The following is a 9,804-nucleotide window of genomic DNA, read 5'->3' on the forward strand; positions in this document are numbered from 1 at the left end:
ACAGATTCCCTGCCTCAGATTCCCTGCCTCAGATTCCCTGCATCAGATTCCCTTCATCTGATTCCCTGCCTCTGATTCCCCGCCTCTGATTCCCCACCTCTGATTCCCTGCCTCAGATTCCCTGCCTCTGATTCCCTGCCTCTGATTCCCTGCCTCTGATTCCCCACTTCTGATTGCCCGCCTCTGATTCCACGCCTCTGATTCCCCGCCTCTGATTCCCCACCTCTGATTCCCCACTTCTGATTCCCCACCTCTGATTCCCCGCCTCTGATTCCACGCCTCTGATTCCCCACCTCTGATTCCCCACTTCTGAATCCCCACCTCTGATTCTCCGCCTCTGATACCCTGCCTCTGATAACTTTTTACTGATTCCCTGCCTCAGATTCCCTGCCTCCGATTCCCTGCCTCAGATTCCCTGCCTCAGATTCCCTGCATCAGATTCCCTTCATCTGATTCCCTGCCTCTGATTCCCCGCCTCTGAATCCCCGCCTCTGATTCCCCACCTCTGTTTCTACGCATCTATTTTGCCTGCACTCTTTCCCCTCCACTCTTTCTGTGCCTCTCTTTCCCTCCCTCAATTTCAACAACTCTGTTTGATCTGTTCTGTGTACCTAATTTTCAACACACAAGTTCCAACCACTATGTTTCGCCCATCTCTTTCGCTGCCTCTATTTATGCAGCTATGTTTACCCGCTTCTGTTTACCCGCCTGTTTCCCCACATCTCTTTCCCCACCTCTGATTCCACGCCTCTGATTCCCCACCTCTGATTCCCCGCCTCTGAATCCCCGCCTCTGATTCACCGCCTCCCTTTCCGCGCAACTTTCCTGGCCTACGTTTCCCCACATCTCTTTCCCCACCTCTGATTCCACGCCTCAGATTCGCCGCCTCTGATTTCCCGCCTCTGATTCCCTTCCTCTGATTCCCTGCCTCTGATTCCCCACCTCTGATTCCCCCCTCTGATTCCCCGCCTCTGATTCCCAGCCTCTGATTCCCCACCTCTGATTCCCCGCCTCTGATTCCCTGCCTGTCTTTCCCTGCCTCTATTTCCGTGTCTCTTTCTCTGCATCTCGTTTCCCACATCTCATTTCCACCTTCTGATAACCCGCATCAGATTCGCTGCCACAGATTCCCTGCCTCAGATTCCCTGCCTCAGATTCCCTGCATCAGATTCCCTTCATCTGATTCCCTGCCTCTGATTCCCCGCCTCTGATTCCCCACCTCTGATTCCCTGCCTCAGATTCCCTGCCTCTGATTCCCTGCCTCTGATTCCCTGCCTCTGATTTCCTGCATCTGATTGCCCGCCTCTGATTCTTTGCCTCTGATTCCCCGCCTCTGATTCCCCGCCTCTGATTCGCCGCCTCTGATTCCCCGCCTCTGATTTCCCACCTCTGATTCCCTGCCTCTGATAACCTGCCTCTGATTCCCTGCCTCTGATTCTCTGCCTCTGATTCCCGGCCTCTGAGTCCCCACCTCTGATTCCCCGTGTCCGATTCCGCACCCATGTTTCACCACCTATGTTGCTCTGCTTCTGATTTCCCGGCTCAGATTCACCGGCTCTGATTCCGCACCTCTGATTCCACGTCTCTCTTTCTGTGTCTCTAATTCCCCGCCTCTGATTCCACGCCTCTGATTACCCGCCTCTGATACCCTGCCTCTCTTTCCCTGCCTCTATTTCCGTGCCTCTTTCTCTGCATCTCGTTTCCCACATCTCATTTCCCCCTTCTGATAACCCGCATCAGATTCCCTGCCACAGATTCCCTGCCTCAGATACCCTGCCTCAGATTCCCTGCATCAGATTCCCTTCATCTGATTCCCTGCCTCTGATTCCCCGCGGCTGATTCACCGCCTCTGATTCCCCGCCTCTGATTCCCCACCTCTGATTCCCCACTTCTGATTGCCCGCCTCTGATTCCACGCCTCTGATTCCCCGACTCTGATTCCCCACCTCTGATTCCCCACTTCTGATTCCCCACCTCTGATTCCCCGCCTCTGATTCCACGCCTCTGATTCCCCACTTCTGAATCCCCACCACTGATTCTCCGCCTCTGATACCCTGCCTCTGATAACTTTTTACTGATTCCCTGCCTCAGATTCCCTGCCTCCGATTCCCTGCCTCAGATTCCCTGCCTCAGATTCCCTGCATCAGATTCCCTTCATCTGATTCCCCGCCTCTGATTCCCCACCTCTGTCTCTACGCCTCTATTTTGCCTGCACTCTTTCCCCTCCTCTCTTTCTGTGCCTCTCTTTCCCTCCCTCAATTTCAACAACTCTGTTTGATCTGTTCTGTGTACCTAATTTTCAACACACAATTTCCAACCACTATGTTTTGCCCATCTCTTTCGCTGCCTCTATTTATGCAGCTATGTTTACCCGCTTCTGTTTACCCGCCTGATTCCCCACATCTCTTTCCCCACCTCTGATTCCACGCCTCTGATTCCCCGCCTCTGATTCCCCGCCTCTGATTCCCCGCCTCTGATTCACCGCCTCCCTTTCCGCGCAACTTTCCTGGCCTACGTTTCCCCACATCTCTTTCCCCACCTCTGATTCCACGCCTCAGATTCGCCGCCTCTGATTCCCCCCTCTGATTCCCCGCCTCTGATTCCCAGCCTCTGATTCCCCACCTCTGATTCCCCGCCTCTGATTCCCTGCCTGTCTTTCCCTGCCTCTATTTCCGTGCCTCTTTCTCTGCATCTCGTTTCCCACATCTCATTTCCCCCTTCTGATAACCCGCATCAGATTCCCTGCCACAGATTCCCTGCCTCAGATTCCCTGCCTCAGATTCCCTGCATCAGATTCCCTTCATCTGATTCCCTGCCTCTGATTCCCCGCCTCTGATTCCCCACCTCTGATTCCCCACTTCTGATTGCCCGCCTCTGATTCCACGCCTCTGATTCCCCGACTCTGATTCCCCACCTCTGATTCCCCACTTCTGATTCCCCACCTCTGATTCCCCGCCTCTGATTCCACGCCTCTGATTCCCCACTTCTGAATCCCCACCACTGATTCTCCGCCTCTGATACCCTGCCTCTGATAACTTTTTACTGATTCCCTGCCTCAGATTCCCTGCCTCCGATTCCCTGCCTCAGATTCCCTGCCTCAGATTCCCTGCATCAGATTCCCTTCATCTGATTCCCCGCCTCTGATTCCCCACCTCTGTCTCTACGCCTCTATTTTGCCTGCACTCTTTCCCCTCCTCTCTTTCTGTGCCTCTCTTTCCCTCCCTCAATTTCAACAACTCTGTTTGATCTGTTCTGTGTACCTAATTTTCAACACACAATTTCCAACCACTATGTTTCGCCCATCTCTTTCGCTGCCTCTATTTATGCAGCTATGTTTACCCGCTTCTGTTTACCCGCCTGATTCCCCACATCTCTTTCCCCACCTCTGATTCCACGCCTCTGATTCCCCGCCTCTGATTCCCCGCCTCTGATTCCCCGCCTCTGATTCACCGCCTCCCTTTCCGCGCAACTTTCCTGGCCTACGTTTCCCCACATCTCTTTCCCCACCTCTGATTCCACGCCTCAGATTCGCCGCCTCTGATTCCCCCCTCTGATTCCCCGCCTCTGATTCCCAGCCTCTGATTCCCCACCTCTGATTCCCCGCCTCTGATTCCCTGCCTGTCTTTCCCTGCCTCTATTTCCGTGCCTCTTTCTCTGCATCTCGTTTCCCACATCTCATTTCCCCCTTCTGATAACCCGCATCAGATTCCCTGCCACAGATTCCCTGCCTCAGATTCCCTGCCTCAGATTCCCTGCATCAGATTCCCTTCATCTGATTCCCTGCCTCTGATTCCCCGCCTCTGATTCCCCACCTCTGATTCCCTGCCTCAGATTCCCTGCCTCTGATTCCCTGCCTCTGATTCCCTGCCTCTGATTTCCTGCATCTGATTGCCCGCCTCTGTTTCTCCGCCTCTGATTCCCCGCCTCTGATTCCCCGCCTCTGATTCGCCGCCTCTGATTCCCCACCTCTGATTTCCCACCTCTGATTCCCTGCCTCTGATAACCTGCCTCTGATTCCCTGCCTCTGATTCCCGGCCTCTGAGTCCCCACCTCTGATTCCCCGTGTCCGATTCCGCACCCATGTTTCACCACCTCTGTTGCTCTGCTTCTGATTTCCCGGCTCAGATTCACCAGCTCTGATTCCGCACCTCTAATTCCACGCCTCTCTTTCTGTGTCTCTGATTCCCCGCCTCTGATTCCACGCCTCTGATTACCCGCCTCTGATACCCTGCCTCTCTTTCCCTGCCTCTATTTCCGTGCCTCTTTCTCTGCATCTCGTTTCCCACATCTCATTTCCCCCTTCTGATAACCCGCATCAGATTCCCTGCCACAGATTCCCTGCCTCAGATACCCTGCCTCAGATTCTCTGCATCAGATTCCCTTCATCTGATTCCCTGCCTCTGATTCCCCGCGGCTGATTCCCTGCCTCTGATTCCCCGCCTCTGTTTACCCGACTGTTTCCCTGCCTCTGATTCACCACCTCATATTCGCCATCTCAGGTTCCCTGCCTCTGATTCCCTGCCTCTGATTCCCTGCCTCTGATTCCCTGCATCTGATTGCCCGCCTCTGATACCCTGCCTCTGATTCCCCGCCTCTGATTCCCCGCCTCTGATTCCCAGCCTCTGATTTCCCACCTCTGATTCCCCACTTCTGATTCCCCGCCTCTGATTCCCCGTCTCTGATTCCACGCCTCTGATTCCCCGCCTCTGATTCCGCGCCTCTGATTCCCCGCCTCTGATACCCCGCCTCTGATTCCCCGCCTCTGATTCCCTGCATCTGATTCCCCGCCTCAGATTCCCCGCCTCTGATTCCCCGACTCTGATTCCCCGCCTATGTTTACCCGCCTCTGTTTACCCGCCTGTTTTCCCGCCTCTGATTGCCCACCTCAGATTCCCTGCCTCCGATTCCCTGCCTCAAATTCCCTGCCTCTGATTCCCTTCCTCTGATTCCCTGCATCTGATTGCCCGCCTCTGATTACCTGCCTCTGATTCCCCGCCTCTGATTCCCCACCTCTGATTCCCCACTTCTGATTCCCCGCCTCTGATTCCCCGCGTCTGATTCCCCGCCTCTGATTCACCTCCTCTGATTCCCCGCCTCTGATTCCCCGCCTCTGATTCCCCACCTCTGATTGCCCCGCCTCTGATTCGCTGATTCTGATTCCCCGCCTCTGATTCCCCACCTCTGATTCCCCACTTCTGATTCCCCACCTCTGATTCCCCGCCTCTGATTGCACGCCTCTGATTCCCCACCTCTGATTCCCCGCCTCTGATTCCCCGCCTCTGATTCCCCTCCTCTGATACCCCGCCTCTGATTCCCCACCTCTGATTCCCCGCATCTGATTCCCCGCCTCTGATTCCCCGCCTCTGATTCCCTGCCTCTGATTCCCCGCCTCTGATTCCGCGCCTCTGATTCCCCGCCTATGTTTACCCGCCTCTGTTTACCCACCTGTGTCCCCGCCTCTGATTCCCCACATCAGATTCCCTGCCTCAGATTCCCTGCCTCTGATTCCCTGCCTCTGATTCCCTGCCTCTGATTCCCTGCATCTGATTGCCCGCCTCTGATTCTCCGCCTCTGATTCCCCGCCTCTGATTCCCAACCTCTGATTCCCCGCTTCTGATTCCCTGCCTCTGATTCCCCGCCTCTGATTCCCGCCTCTGATTCCCCGCTTCTGATTCCCCACCTCTGATTCAATGCCTCCCTTTCCGCTCAACTTTCCTGGCCTACTTTTCCCCACATATCTTTCCCCGCCTCTGATTTCCCACCTCTGATTCCACGCCTCTGAATCCCCGCCTATGTTTACCCGCCTCTGTTTAACCGCCTGTTTTCCCGCCTCTGATTCCCCACCACAGATTCCCTGCCTCAGATTCCCTGCCTCAGATTCCCTGCATCAGATTCCCTTCATTTGATTCCCTGCGTCTGGTTCCCTGCCTCTGATTCCCTGCCTCTGATTCCCTGCATCTGATTGCCCGCCTCTGATTCCCCGCCTCTGATTCCCCGCCTCTGATTCCCCACCTCTGATTCCCCACTTCTGATTCCCCGCCTCTGATTCCCCGCCTCTGATTCCCCGCATCTGATTCACCGCCTCTGATTCCCCGCCTCTGATTCCCCGCCTCTGATTCCCCACTTCTGATTGCCCGCCTCTGATTCCACGCCTCTGATTCCCCGCCTCTAATTCCCCACATCTGATTCCCCACTTCTGATTCCCCACCTCTGATTCCCCGCCTCTGAATCCACGCCTCTGATTCCCCACCTCTGATTCCCCACTTCTGATTCCCCACCTCTGATTCTCCGCCTCTGATACCCTGCCTCTGATAACTTTTTACTGATTCCCTGCCTCAGATTCCCTGCCTCCGATTCCCTGCCTCAGATTCCCTGCCTCAGTTTCCCTGCATTAGATTCCCTTCATCTGATTCCCTGCCTCTGATTCCCTGCCTCTGATTCCCCGCATCTGATTCCCCACCTCTGTCTCTACGCCTCTATTTTGCCTGCACTCTTTCCCCTCCACTCTTTCCGTGCCTCTCTTTCCCTCCCTCAATTTCAACAACTCTGTTTGATCTGTTCTGTGTAACTAATTTTCAACACAAAAGTTCCAACCACTATGTTTCGCCCATCTCTTTCGCTGCATCTATTGATGCAGCTATGTTTACCCGCTTCTGTTTACCCGCCTGTTTCCCCACATCTCTTTCCCCACCTCTGATTCCACGCCTCTGATTCCCCGCCTCTGATTCCCCGCCTCTGATTCACCGCCTCCCTTTCCGAGCAACTTTCCTGGCCTACGTTTCCCCACATCTCTTTCCCCACCTCTGATTCCACGCCTCAGATTCGCCGCCTCTGATTTCCTGCCTCTGATTCCCTGCCTCTGATTCCCCGCCTCTGATTCCCCACCTCTGATTCCCCTCTCTGATTCCCCGCCTCTGATTCCCCGCCTCTGATTCCCCGCCTCTGATTCCCCACCTCTGATTCCCCGCCTCTGATTCCCTGCCTCTCTTTCCCTGCCTCTATTTCCGTGCCTCTTTCTCTGCATCTCGTTTCCCACATCTCATTTCCCCCTTCTGAAAACCCGCATCAGATTCCTTGCCACAGATTCCCTGCCTCAGATTCCCTGCCTCAGATTCCCTGCATCAGATTCCCTCCAGCTGATTCCCTGCCTCTGATTGCCGCCTCTGATTCCCTGCCTCTGATTCCCTGCCTCTGATATCCTGCATCTGATTGCCCGCCTCTAATTCTCCGCCTCTGATTCCCCGCCTCTGATTCCCCGCCTCTGATTCCCCGCCTCTGATTCCCCGCCTCTGATTCCCCGCCTCTGATTCCCTGCCTCTGATAACCTGCCTCTGATTCCCTGCCTCTGATTCCCTGCCTCTGATTTCCTGCATCTGATTGCCCGCCTCTGATTCTCCGCCTCTGATACCCCACCTCTGATTCCCCTCCTCTTATTTCCCACCTCTGATTCCCCACTTCTGATTCCCCGCCTCTGATTCCCCGTCTCTGATTCCACGCCTCTGATTCTCCGCCTCTGATTCCGCGCCTCTGAGTCCCCACATCTGATTCCCCGTGTCCGATTCCGCACCCATGTTTCACTACCTCTGTTGCTCTGCTTATGATTTCCCGGCTCAGATTCACCGGCTCTGATTCCGCAACTCTGATTCCACGCCTCTCTTTCTGTGTCTCTGATTCCCCGCCTCTGATTCCACGCCTCTGATTACCCGCCTCTGATACCCTGCCTCTCTTTCCCTGCCTCTATATCCGTGCCTCTTTCTCTGCATCTCGTTTCCCACATCTCATTTCCCCCTTCTGATAACCCGCATCAGATTCCCTGCCACAGATTCCCTGCCTCAGATACCCTGCCTCAGATTCCCTGCATCAGATTCCCTTCATCTGATTCCTTGCCTCTGATTCCCCGCGTCTGATTCCCTGCATCTGATTCCCAGCCTCTGTTTACCCGCCTGTTTCCCCGCCTCTGATTCACAACCTCATATTCGCCACCTCAGGTTCCCTGCTTCTGATTCCCTGCCTCTGATTCCCTGCCTCTGATTCCCTGCATCTGATTGCCCGCCTCTGATACCCTGCCTCTGATTCCCCGCCTCTGATTTCCCACCTCTGATTCCCCACTTCTGATTCCCCGCCTCTGATTCCCCGTCTGTGATTCCACGCCTCTGATTCCCCGCCTCTGATTCCGCGCCTCTGATTCCCCGCCTCTGATACCCCGCCTCTGATTCCCCACCTCTGATTCCCTGCATCTGATTCCCCGCCTCAGATTCCCCGCCTCTGATTCCCCGACTCTGATTCCCCGCCTCTGATTCCCCGACTCTGATTCTCCGCCTCTGATTCCCCACCTCTTATTCCCCGCCTATGTTTACCCGCCTCTGTTTACCCGCCTGTTTTCCCGCCTCTGATTGCCCACCTCAGATTCCCTGCCTCAGATTCCCTGTCTCTGATTCCCTGCCTCTGATTCCCTGCCTCTGATTCCCTGCATCTCATTGCCCGCCTCTGATTACCTGCCTCTGATTCCCCGCCTCTGATTCCCCACCTCTGATTCCCCACTTCTGATTCCCCGCCTCTGATTCCCCGCGTCTGATTCCCCGCGTCTGATTCACCGCCTCTGATTCCCCGCCTCTGATTCCCCGCCTCTGATTCCCCACCTCTGATTGCCCCGCCTCTGATTCGCTGATTCTGATTCCCCGCTTCTGATTCCCCAGCTCTGATTCCCCACTTCTGATTCCCCGCCTCTGATTCCCCGCCTCTGATTCCACGCCTCTGATTCCCCGCCTCTGATTCCCCGCCTCTGATTCCACGCCTCTGATTCCCCTCCTCTGATACCCCGCCTCTGATTCCCCACCTCTGATTCCCCGCATCTGATTCCCCGCCTCTGATTCCCCGCCTCTGATTCCTTGCCTCTGATTCCCCGCCTCTGATTCCGCGCCTCTGATTCCCCGCCTATGTTTACCCACCTCTGTTTACCCACCTGTTTCCCCGCCTCTGATTCCCCACCTCAGATTCCCTGCCTCAGATTCCCCGCCTCTGATTCTCCGCCTCTGATTCCCCGCCTCTGATTCCCCACCTCTGATTCCCACTTCTGATTCCCCGCCTCTGATTCCCCGCCTCTGATTCCCCGCCTCTGATTCCCCGCCTCTGATTCCCCACCTCTGATTCACTGCCTCCCTTTCCGCTCAACTTTCCTGGCCTACTTTTCCCCACATATCTTTCCCCGCCTCTGATTCCCCGCCTATGTTTACCCGCCTCTGTTTACCCACCTGTTTTCCCGCCTCTGATTCCCCACCACAGATTCCCTGCCTCAGATTCCCTGCCTCAGATTCCCTGCATCAGATTCCCTTCATTTGATTCCCTGCGTCTGATTCCCTGCCTCTGATTCCCTGCATCTGATTGCCCGCCTCTGATTCCCCGCCTCTGATTCCCCGCCTCTGATTCCCCACCTCTGATTCCCCACTTCTGATTCCCCGCCTCTGATTCCCCGCCTCTGATTCCCCGCCTCTGATTCACCGCCTCTGATTCCCCGCCTCTGATTCCCCGCCTCTGATTCCCCACTTCTGATTGCCCGCCTCTGATTCCACGCCTCTGATTCCCCGCCTCTGATTCCCCACCTCTGATTCCCCACTTCTGATTCCCCACCTCTGATTCCCCGCCTCTGATTCCACGCCTCTGAATCCCCACCTCTGATTCCCCACTTCTGATTCCCCACCTCTGATTCTCCGCCTCTGATACCCTGCCTCTGATAACTTTTTACTGATTCCCTGCCTCAGATTCCCTGCCTCCGATTCCCTGCCTCAGATTCCCTGCCTCAGATTCC

This window comes from Narcine bancroftii, chromosome 8, assembly GCF_036971445.1.
Source record: "Narcine bancroftii isolate sNarBan1 chromosome 8, sNarBan1.hap1, whole genome shotgun sequence".
NCBI classification, from domain to species: domain Eukaryota; kingdom Metazoa; phylum Chordata; class Chondrichthyes; order Torpediniformes; family Narcinidae; genus Narcine; species Narcine bancroftii.